At 43.4% G+C, this 12,287-nt stretch overlaps 1 pseudogene; it reads right to left on the bottom strand.

Annotated features, from left to right (window-relative positions):
* Positions 1–12,287, bottom strand: part of LOC143387807 (teneurin-4-like) — a 333,926-nt pseudogene that overhangs the window by 83,124 nt on the left and 238,515 nt on the right.

The following is a 12,287-nucleotide window of genomic DNA, read 5'->3' as shown; positions in this document are numbered from 1 at the left end:
CCTGTGTGTTCTATGTTTCTGCTTGTGATCCTCAGAGCAGCTTGTCTTTTATACAGAGGATCTCATGTGGTTAAATGAACCCTCCAGAGTGGTTTCTGGTTATTTCTGTTTGCCACCTCAGAGGTACCATTAGTCTGGTTCATTTCAATATCTCAGGGCCCAGAACTAAACCAGAACAAAGACTTTGTTTCCCCTTTATTTTATTTATTTATATGTGGTGCTGAGAATTGAACCCAGTGCCTCACACATGCTAGGCAAGCGCTCTATCACTGAGCTACAACTGTAACCCAGGGGACCACATTTTGGGTAGAATGCTTAACAAAGCATTCTAGCGCCATTCTGGTAGGTAAGGACTTCAAGAGCTTTGTGGTGTAGGCTCTATTGCTTATAGCAGACTCTCCCTGCCCCCTGTCCTCTAGAACCAGGGCAGAGCATGCCTAAGTGTCACTGCTCTGGTCGAGTGGGTAGTGTTTAGTCCCAGCCAGTGGGGCTCAGTTGCAATGGTCTTCCGTGAGTGTGCCCTGCCTCCTGGCTCTACGATCCTATCACACCTTGTATGCCTGCTGTTCTGACTTTCAATTATTGCTTCTGGGACCCAGGGTTCCCTGGTTTCCCCTTTGTTTTTTTGCTGAGTTCTTAAAAACAAGTTGCTGTGTCTTATAGTCAGTGGGTCTTGGTGATAATCTCATTGGACATTGTGCTAGAAATAAAAGTCCCAGCAAAAGCACTGAGCTTTGGTTCTATCATCAAACCTATCATCAAACTTAGTTTGCAGAGATGCTGTGGGGATTAGGTGAGGTCAGGCATTTGAAGAACTTGATAAGGAACATATGGTAAGTAGCACATAAGTAAGGATTTGGCAAGTTACAGATATCAGCAGCTCCTGGCCAGTTGCTTCCTTGACTTGGTATCCTGGTAATAGTGCTGCCATTTGGCCTTGGCCCTCCATATGCACACATCCAGGGCAGCCTTTTTGGATACAGTTTGGCCTTAGAGAATGGAATTGGATGAACACAGCCATAACAACACACATATAAATTAGGGCAGTGGAGATCTTGGGGGAATTATAGATCGTGGTTCTCTGAAATGGACGTGTCACACAAATGGTGCTCTTATGAGAGACACCATTGTTCACTGAACATTTTGCAGGTTAGATTACTGCCAGGTCAGGGATTCTGCCTGATTACACTGTGCTGTCCTAATCATACATATAACAAATAGTTTCTGAATAGTAAATGTGGGAAAAACTTCCACCAATAGAGACAATCATATTTAAACAAGGTACATATTTTTAAAGTGAATAGGCACCTCCCCGCCCACATAATTTTCAAAGGTTGCATTTTACAAAACCAGTTTCTGTGGAAAACCCTCTTAATGTTATTGTAGCATATGGAATCCTGAAACGATGCATGTGTGCTCTCTGGTAAGGGAAGTCTTCCACAATTTAATTTTCTTAGGCATAAATGACAAAGTTTAGAAGATTTGTATTAAAAGGAAAAGGTTTGCTTTGGGGAGAGAAAAATAAACTCTGGGGAAAACTAGAAACACATCAATACATAGTTTTGGGGAATTTCTAGTTTGGCTGGTTTGGAAACACATTTTCCAGGTACCTCATACCTCAATTCTATATTACACATAAGTTGGTTGACTTACAAATTGTCAATGTTTCATATGTTTGCTATTTTCATTAAGAGACTCTCATTTATCACAGCAGGAAAAAATCAGGAAAATAGGGAGGATTTTCCTCTATTTCCTTCTAATTTTAAGTAAATCTCTCCTAAATCCTAAGCCTCAACTTTTGGGAAAGAATATTTTCCCCTCAGAAATTTCTTTTTCCTTTGACGTCCCCACCCAAGCTAGGTTGCTCTATCGATTGTGTGTATTGCCACTCAAGAATACTCTTCAAATGCCTGAACTACAATATGCTCACCTAATACCCAGGTGACATGCCCTGCCAGCCTCTCAGGATGACTGAGAGGTTCCTGGATTGTAGAGAGTAAAGGAGTTAGTCAGTGAGGAAAGTTTTAGTGTCCTTCTCCTGCTGCGGCCATTACCCAGAGCTCTGCACATAGGCATTGGGGCACAGAGATGAATCAAGTCCTCTGCTGCTGCTTGGCCCTTCTCCAGATACATAGTTGCAGTCCTGCCTGGAAGTAGCTTCCCCTATATGATCTTGACAGCTGCCAGCAAGGAGTGGGACCTTGTCTCTAGCTCTCAGGTCAGTGTCCTCCTTGGTCAGGAGAAAGGTGGACATGATAGCCTCCAGGCTGTTGGGCTCTCTGACAGTCACCTCCTGACCTTCATATGTCCTCAGCACACCTTCCCTCAGGGCTGACTTGCTGTGATTTTCCCAGAAAGTGTGCAGGAGATTTCTACTAAATGTGGTGGCTTGACTAACTTTCCCATCTTTACAAACAAGGACCCGGAGGCTCGGGATACGTGATTTTACCTGATATTGTACTGCTAAAGAAATGGTGAAGCTGGGAATTTGCTCTCACCCAATTGTTAGGCAAGCTCCACAGTCTACAACTCTTTATAGCAATACTTCGGCTATTCTTGTTCCCCCCAGCCCTGTCCCCACTCCTTGCGGGCAGGAACTGACTTGTTTACTTTTGAATTTCAAATGCATAGCACAAAACCTTGAAGTATGCATCATATCTGTTAAATATGAACAAATGCATAAATGACTGAGTAAGGATTCCAAATCAAGCAGCTCAATCAGTTTGGCAGGGCCCATGGCCAGACCGTGTAATGGAATCCATTCCCTGCAGGAAGTGCTCATCCCTTTCCTTGGAAAGGAGCAAGGAGGACAAGCCTGGTATGTTTATTTGGCACCATTATGTGGCTGGTGGGCCCTGTGTTAGGCACCTGACATGTAGAAATAAAGGAGTGTCACCGCCAAAGAATTTAGTGCCGTAGGTTAGTCAGCCAAGAGAGAACTGGGAAAGAAGGAAGCTCAGAGTTCTGGAAGCCTCAAGTGGAGAACCCAACTCAGGATAGGGATGGGACATTTCCTGGAAGAGAGGATGCTTAAATGTAAACCAGGAGGATGGATAAGTGCTTAGTAAACCTGTACTGTAGTTGTTTGATTCATCGAATTGCTGGTCACATGAACGGGTTATTACAAGCCTATCAGTCTTTCTGCAGGCTTACCCATTCCCCTGGCTGGACAGCCCATCAGCCAACTTCAACCCACCATTGTCTGCCGTCTGAACACAGAGCTGTTTAACTATAGGCCACAAGCAGCATCTGGGAGGCCCTGGAGAGAGAGGGTGGAATGCACCTCTCCTTTCTATACACATCTGGGAGAAGTTTTTGTCATTCTCTGTAATAAATTCTGTGCCTTCTTTCAAAAAGCTTACAAAATCTTTATCTGCTCTTTGGAACACAAGATTTTTAAAGGTCAATTTCTCTCTTATCTCTTATCATGAGAAGCGTGGTTTAGAGATAGTCTGAAGGGTGACCAAATTCTATGGCTTTTTGTGAACTCTCCATTCCTGCAATGGGAGATGGGGAGGTGAAGGGAGGACTGAAAGCTTCCTTCTGTTTTCCTGAAATTTCTCATTCTAGGTTGCTCTATCAATTGTGTGTATTGCCACCCATGATTGTTTTTCATGGGGCCGAGAGCATCTAAGAGATTATCATACCTTGAAGCTGCTTAAAGATCCTTTATCAAAAGAGGTCTGGCTGTTTAAATTCCAGTGGAGTTTTTATTCTGGTATGCTCTTTTTAAACACAGTTTCCATCCATTCCTTGCTCTCCACTGATCCACTATGTGACTTTGAGCAAATCATTGCAGCTTACTGAGATTCAGTAACCCTACATGTAAATGTCTGCCTGCAAGTTTATTGTGAGATTCTTTCAATGATGGCTATTATTTTCCTTTATGTACATTTGGATTTTTTTTTCAGTCTAGCAATGAGCATGTAACAGTTTAGAATATAGATTTTAGCAAAGAAAATGTAAAAAGTCAAAATCCTCTATTATATGGAGACTTTTAGTGAAAAAAAGTATAATATTATGAAGAGCATAATTCCAATTTTAAAAGTACTTATTTAGATACAAATATGTATTCTGTAATAACTATCACGTTTCTCTGTTTGCAAGTGGAAAGGAACAGGAGGGAGAACTGATATTCACAGGTGATGGTGGAAGTCTTAGAGAAGTAAGTAATCCTCCCAAGGTCACACAGTCAACAAACAGGGGGGCCAGGAATTGAATGCAGAAAATCTCAGTACAGATCCTGCATTTTAAATCTCTGTGCTATGTTGCCTCTAAGTCACCTTAGACACATAACCTATAATCCTGATCGCAAACTTGTAGGTAGGGATTATTATCCCCATAGTCACTTAGCATAGGAGGGCCACTCTTTGACCATCTCTGAAATGGGCATAAGAGCATCTTTGTGAGAGGGTCAGTGTGCATCTAATGAGAAGATGCTTTTGACAGCACTTCAACAAGGGCTTCACAAATAGGGTGCCATGAGAACAGGGCACACTGTCTTTGGCAAGTGGGGCACAGGGAGGGATTCACATTGAGGGGGTGAGTCAGGGGCACTGTGCCTGCTCCGCTGGCCCCTCTTACCACTTAGTTCCCCCAGGGTGAAATCTGGCCATTTGCTGGATGTATGGGCAGCTCCAATAAAAAATCAGGAGACTGTCACTTACTAAGTCACATCCAGGATCTGTTTTCCATTTTTAAATCCAGACAATGACCATACATGAAGACAAAAACAAACCAATAAAGCTGCTCCCAACTCAGCCACATTGAATAACATTTTTTTTTGTCTCACAGTTTAAAAAACCTTCAACAGTATTCTCAATGAACCTTGAAATTCAAGTTTAATTTGAAAAAGGGTTGCTTTAAACCTACCAAGATGGGAAAGAAGAGAAAATGGGAGTTATCTGACAAATGAGGGACCACAGTGGTTTTTGATGGAGCCACACGTCTGAGGTCTGGCATAGTGAAAAGCTCTGCTCAGATGGCAGCATATTTTGCCACTGGCTACCCACATGACCTGGGCAACACACGAGGAAGCCTCTTTTCCTCATGATAAGGAAATAGAAAGGGGATAATCATACCACATCCATCATAGTGTGGCTCAGTGGATGAACAATTGCTTGGCACGCTGTAAAAGGACACCTGAGTGACTGTACTGTGCCACAGCCCACTTAGTCTAAGGAGCGCTCACTGCATTTCTAGGAGGAGAGGGCACTAGGAGAAGGTGGGGTGCTCCAGGCTCACCAGGCCATGTGCCATGACTCACATTTGGGGTTTGAGTCTGGTCTGGTCTGTGTTAATGACTTTCCATGTGACTGTGAAGTATATGATGTCACCTCCCCTTTCTGGGCTCCAGTTTCCCTGTCTGTAACATGCAGGGGAAAAGGAGGAGGAGCTGAAGCTGATTTCTCAGATGTCCCTTCTGGCCCTGTTACTCAACATTAAACTCTGCTAATTCCTTCTTCAGGCCCTTGAGTCATTTCAACCATGAACAACCACTCAGCAAGACTCTAACACTATTTCCTTCCACTCTAAATTATGTATCTGGGATTACGCTGCATTCACTGTCATGGCTGAAATAAAAGCACTTATTTCATTCTGACTCCATTAGATTTAGTCATTTGAATGACAATTTCTTCCAAATGACTGTGAGCTTCCTGAAGGAGAAAGACTGGGCCATGTTCACTGGTCCTCATCTCCCCTCAGGAAAGAGCACGGGGCCTTGTCGACAGCAGGGGCCCAAAACGTGTGGTGCTCAACTGCACTGAAAAGAGCCCATGCTATATGTGGCCCACGCTCACGTTCCCCATGTAGGGCACTCTGTTTTCCCTTCCCAGACTGTCTCTGTAGGCAAGGCCAGTGAGGATGAGTTTTGCCTGTCTCTGGTCCTATATCTATTTCATATGTGCCCCCTGAGAAGCAGGGCCCCCCTGCACCTTCCTCTGGTCTTCCCCAATGGATGGAGAGATCACTGAATCAAGAGGATCTCAAAGTGAGATGTTTCCTCATTTCACAGTTGAGAACACAAGGCCAAAAATTCCTGATAATCCATCCTACCCAGATGGTTGTATTTCTAATCACAACAACTCATGGAAGTTCTTCCTGGCTAGACTGGAAGCCCATTGGGACAGGGACCATGTTACTATTTCCAGGAGGGCACCCAGACACCTGATAACATCAGGTGAATAAGTGGCTGCTCTTTCAACACAGGATCCCATTGTATTGCAATTACCTGCTGTTTCCTCTTCTCCCCCTCTAGATCACAAACTTGGCACAGGCAGGGTCTGTGTCTTATTTATCTCTGAAATCCTAGTACACTGGACAGGTCTTGGTGCAGTGTAGATACTCAGTTTACATTTGTTGAGGCAGAAAATGAAATCACATTTCCATGCTATTGTATAACGTTGCTAAAATGGATGTAAAAACTCATTTCAGTCCCTAACATGCTCCAAAAAATGTAACAGGTATATTTTCCTACAATTGGAGATTTTCTGATCATTCTTTTCTACTTCCTGCTGGCTCACCTCTGAGAGCAGATGGAGTAGGATCCAATCCCCTGGGGTTGGGCTTAGCTCCATTTCCAATGACAAAAGGCTCTTCCACCAAAGCAGTGGGGCTTTGGGCTACTGTGTGCCCAGGCCATATGTAAGCAGTGGTGGGCTCCAGTGCTGGGAGGGCTGGCTCTGAAGTGTGGCAGACAAGTTATACTGGAATTGGATTTCAAGCAAAGAATAAATGAACCCTGTTCTATAAGCCAGTCTTTCATGCGTGTTAGAGGGGAGTGTGCTCTTTCTCCACATTTCCCAAATACATTCAGTTTTTTACTGCCCAGATGTTCAACAGCTGTTTGAAGGCGTTGGCCAAGATACTGAACTCTTGAGAAGGGAATGACTTCATGGTGCGGCTGCTCTCCCCTTCTCTTCTATTACAAGGGTGTGACTGTTCGTCATTGGCATGGTGCCCACAAAGGCAAAGGGAAGGGGGTGCTGGGCAAATCATGAAGATAATATAGGCTGATGTCTCTTCCCTATGAAGAGCAAATGAGATCATTCTTTATCTTGCCTGAAAGCAGGAATTCTCAATGCCCTTCCCTGCTCTGTCCTGACTTTCCCCATGATGGTCTTTCTAAATGGAAACTTCTTTCCTTTCCAAGAAACTCCTTCCTATTCAAGTATCAACTTCCTGATGAATGTTTTCCTACTCCCACAACAACCAACATAAAACCCCATAACAGCACTTATCACAGAACAAGAACATTCAACTTTGGGCCTCTTTCCTTCACCTGAGCTCCTGGGGTACAGGGACAGGACTTAATCATCTGTGTACCTGGCAAAAGTCCTAGTCCCATCATAGAAACTCTGGATATTTATGCAGCACAAGAATTAATAAACTCCACAAGTTTCAGGTTGATTATGGGCCATTTCAATACTGTAAGATCTCAGAAGAACATGCATCTACTGTCTGTCTTGCTATTAAGACCAATGTCAGTCCCAAGCTCCTGGTTGACAGTTACTCCACTAGGCCCAGACCTGTGTGCATCAGGCCTGGCTGCCTTCTGGATTTGGGCAGTAGGCAGAAGGACTGAAGTGAATCTCAGATAATAACCAGTCGTTTAAAACAGCCATTTCTGGCTGCAAATGAACCAGAGCAATATTACACAATTGGCTTTCTAATTCTAATAATGCTTTCAGATTTTAGAAATACCCTAGGAAAAAAATTTCCAAAGATTGGGGTGCTGAGTTTCTGCTTTGTTGACTTACTACTCTGTAGTATACTAGAAAGTACCTTGGTATAAAGAAAAGGTAGCTGCAGAAACAACTCCAGACAACAGTTGGGCCATCATTAGAAAAGAATGGTTAATTGTCCTGATGTTCTTTTCCACATCTTTATCCTTTTCTTTTCCTAATAATCCCTTGAGATCCATAGAACAGGCATCAACTAGGTGGCAAAGTAGAATACATTCTGGTTGTATTTATGCAAGTTTATACAACAGAGAAATGAAGCCTAAATGTATGTCTATTATAAAAACTGGAATGGCCCTCATGGTCCAACTGCTCCATCTTCTACATAGGGAGAATGAAGCCCAGAGACAATAAGTAGCTCACTAAGGATTGCACAGGGAGTCAAAGTCAGAGCTGGAATTAGAACCCAGGTCTTAGACTAGCCTCTCATTCTTTGGGTTTTAATTATCTAGCACTTGAAAAAAATCCAAAGCAAAGGCAAATTCTCTGGCATACCCAGAGGGACAGAGGGTATGGAGGTAATGGTGTTCTCCAAATCAGAGAAGAGCCCTTCATCAAAAGTAATTCAACGTCCTTTCCCGGGAGGAGCAGCCTCAACAGCTTCTGCCACACAGAACTGGATGACCTCTTCTTAGCACCTCCAGGGAGGAGCTCATAACGTTGCCAGGCAACTCATCCCACTGTTGAATTATGGGAAAACTCTTTTTTTCTATGTACCTTCTTCCTTCTTCTCTATCCTAGCTGCTGGATGTCAATTAATTTCATTTATGTTAGTTAATTTTAACGAATCCAAATGGAACAACTAGTGACATTGTACTCACTCCTTAAGCCACATGGATGGTTCTTGCTTGCCGGTGCACGCCCCCCCCCCATCCCCCGCCCCTGCCGACTGCACAGCTGGTGTTGGAAGCCTGTTAACTCAGTAACGCCACTTGCCCCTGGAGCTGCCAGGGCCCATGGGTGCCAGAGCCCTACCTCCATCGTTGTCTTTGCTGTCTCCACAGGCGGTTTCCATGGAAGTGTCACAGCCTGCTCCTCTCCAGCCCAGCTGGCAGACGCAGTGCCACCCGTTCAGGTCCAAGGTACATATGCTGTTGCCATTGCACAACCCAGGACAACCCTCTGCAAGACAAAGGATACAGAGTCGAGGTCCGCCCATGCACCACTGACTGCCTTCCCATGCAGCCACTCTGCCAGCAACTCACACTGTGCCTCCACATCCATTAGCACATCAGTGCCACAGTAGACCAGGAAGGCAGGTGGCATTAAGGCCTACCACTTCATAGAGAAGGCAACTGAGACGCAGAGGCAAAGGGATTTGCTAAGGTAGCAGGCAGAAGTTGCAGGGATAGGTCTGGAACCCACACCCTTTGCATCTACAGCTCTCCCCTTCATGGTGATTGGATTCTGGGGCTGCAGACAGTGGGTGGAGGCCTGGCTCAATCTGACCAGAGGAGTTTCTGCACAGGCCTTGCTACTTATTCCTTCTCCTGTGCTCCCTTTGTTCTGGCTGCTGTCTGGAACAAAGGAAACATCTCTCTGTTTATTCCTCTTGTCCCTTGGCACTTCTGGACTCAACTCTAAAAGGTTCTTCTTTTTTCAACTCTTGTTACTAGGTCAATTTTATTGGACCTCAGGCTTTTGACTTATTTTCTTCTATTTTCCCCTAAGCCACTGTCTTTGTTTTGAGGACTTATGTCTTTTTCTTACCACCTTGTCTATGTTATACTTTGAAGAGGGCTCTGCACCCAGAGGCGCTCCATAACTATGGTGAGATAGACAAACTTGTGCTGTCAGCAAGTGCCAACGCAGGCTCAGGTAGGCTGCTCTGCTTCTATTTTGTGCATCTGTATATCTATCTGCCCACCTGTCACTTATTCAGCACCTTCTCCAGGTTAGTGCTATAGGCTCAGAGATGAATAAGACTTAGATCTTATTCTTGAGGAGCATGTAATCTATCAAAGGATGCAAATTTGAATAAGCACAAAAATTCACTGTGAAGTATCTTAAGAGAGACTTAAAAGATATGGGAACTGAACAGGTGTAGCCATCTGCAAGGGCTGCAGGTGACTTAATCAAGATGGCCAGGCAATATTTATTCTGTGCTGGTTCTTTGACTCTAGGACCAGGTGGTGAGTCTAAAACTTTAGTGCTCTAAGGACTTTTGATTGTTGACTGATACTCCAACGGCAAAGAAAAGAACATGTTCATTTTCACTTGAGATGGGCAACAGAGAGACCGATCAATCTGGGCACTATGTTTTCCAGGTAAAGGAAGAAACAACTGTTGAGTGTTTCTCCAAGCCTAGGAGGTATTCCTCTAGAGGTTTAGGAGCAGATGTAGAATATGTGATCTTTGCACAGTAGGAGCTATTGGGAAAGAAGGGAAACCACCAGCATGGCCACCCCCAAAAGTGATTAAAAAGGAAGTTGTGAATGTGGGTCCTAGGAGAAGGGCTGTGATGTGCAGGGGTTACTGGGACACCGTCTCAACAGTCAGCTTTGGCCATCCCTAGTGATCTAAGCATTTGCAGTCTCCCTGTCCCCAATTAGTCTTATTTAAATTTTTGTCCATACAGCTGGGAGTTGCTTTTAATTAAAGCTCATTTATATTTGGGTTAGTCTTGAAGGAAGAATGGTCTGATATTTAAAAATGGTAGCAGACTGGGCTGGGGTTGTGGCTCAGCGGTAGAGTGCTCGCCTAGCACACATGAGTCACTGGGTTCGATCCTCAGCAGCACATAAAAATAAAATAAAGATATTGTGTCCACCTACAACTAAAAAATAAATTAAAAAAATGTTGGCAAACTGATTTATTGTAGTCTGCTATATCCTCCTATCAGAACATCTTCTGTCTAACAGCACAAGTATGGAGCCATATCAAAGGCTGGGTCTACCACCCAGTGGCTGTGATTCAGCATGTTATTCACTTTCTTCTTACTTGTCATGCAGTGGTACTGGGATGGCTAAGACCAGGAATACATGATGCGTGAAACCTGGTACACAGCAAAACCCTCTACCTCCCTTTATTTTCTTTCTATTTGGGAGAAGGTATATCATATCCTAAGTTGTTATTCTAACCTCAGGTAGAGCTCAGAAAACAAAGTAGGAAACAGAGGCAGTTACCTAGATCAGAATGAGCCAACTTGTCCTGTGAAGGTCCACACAGAATAAGTTTAGCCTTGTGAGCCATAGGGAATCTGTTCTAAATACTTACTCTGGCACTGTAGCTTGAAAGCAGATGCACATAATTTATAAATGCATTAGCACCACTGTGTTCTGTAAAACTTCATTTACAAAAGCAAGTAATGGGCCTGATATGGTGTATTGGCTGTAATATACCAACTCCTGGTTGAAACTCTTCAGGACAGTGATCATAGGCTGGGGATCTACTATGGCTGGCTGCTGCACTAGGTATTTTGAATAGATTATTTCTAAAGTAACTAACTTTTGTTAAAAATTTTCAGGTCCTGATTTTCAGGGAAATTCCAATTCCATCCTATGTAATCCTAAATTTTTAATAAAAGCCCTGTATCATAATAGTAGGGACTTCAGAGCTGGACAAACCTTATTTCAAATTCTAGTGCCATTGTTTTACTTCCTACTCATGTGATGACTAGCAAATTAGGTCTAAGCTTCAGTTTTCTCATCTGTAAAATGGAGATAATACCCAATTCAAACAGTTGATGAGATGATTAAATGAGATAACATGCACCACTTATTTAGCACAGTGGGTATCATAAATAGGCATTTAATGAATGGCAGCTGTTATTCGATTTTTTTAAAAAAACTTTGTATGACTCCAAACTGTGTCAATGTTTGACTCTGAATCTATGGTCTTCAGAAGTACAAACCTTGCTAAAGAGAGGAGATAATCCAGTGACAAGGTCCTGGGGTCAGCATGCAATGCAGAGGGCAGGGCCATATGTCCCAGAACCAGACCTACCATCTCATGCTTCCCTAGCAGATAATTTCTCTTAGAAATTATTTTAAATATTCTTAAGTGAATAATGCAATTAGTTTAATGGTTTCACTCCCTCAGTTAGAATGTAAACTTCAAAAAGAAAACTTCGGGCCAGGGGTGTGGCACACACCTGTAATCCCAGCAGCTCAGGAGGCTAAAGCAGGAGGATCACAAGTTCAAAGCCAGCCTCAGCAACTTAGCGAGGCCCTAAGCAACTCAGTGAGACCCTGTCTCAAAATAAAATATAAAAAAGGTCTGGGGATGTGGCTCAGTGGTTAAGCACCCCTGGGTTCAATCCCCCATACCAAGACAAAACAAAAAACAAACAAACAAAACCCTATCATTGGGCCTAATCCAGTACTTGCACATAGTAGGCACTTAATATGTACTTGGTGAAATGAACCAATGAATGAGAAAAGAGCTAGATTCTGGTCCCTCTGTCTAACCTGTGGGAGTTGGGAAGTCAACTTTTCCTCTTTTGGTCTCAATTTCTTAATTTATAATTTTAGACGAGATGATCTATTATGTCCTTCTAGAACAACTGACCCAATAGTAAAGGTCAAAACATCATTAGGTTCAGTG

Source organism: Callospermophilus lateralis, unplaced genomic scaffold (assembly GCF_048772815.1).
Source record: "Callospermophilus lateralis isolate mCalLat2 unplaced genomic scaffold, mCalLat2.hap1 Scaffold_314, whole genome shotgun sequence".
Classification (NCBI taxonomy): Eukaryota; Metazoa; Chordata; class Mammalia; order Rodentia; family Sciuridae; genus Callospermophilus; species Callospermophilus lateralis.
Note: the sequence above shows the minus strand (reverse complement) of the source record. Positions and strands in the feature narration are given on the sequence as shown.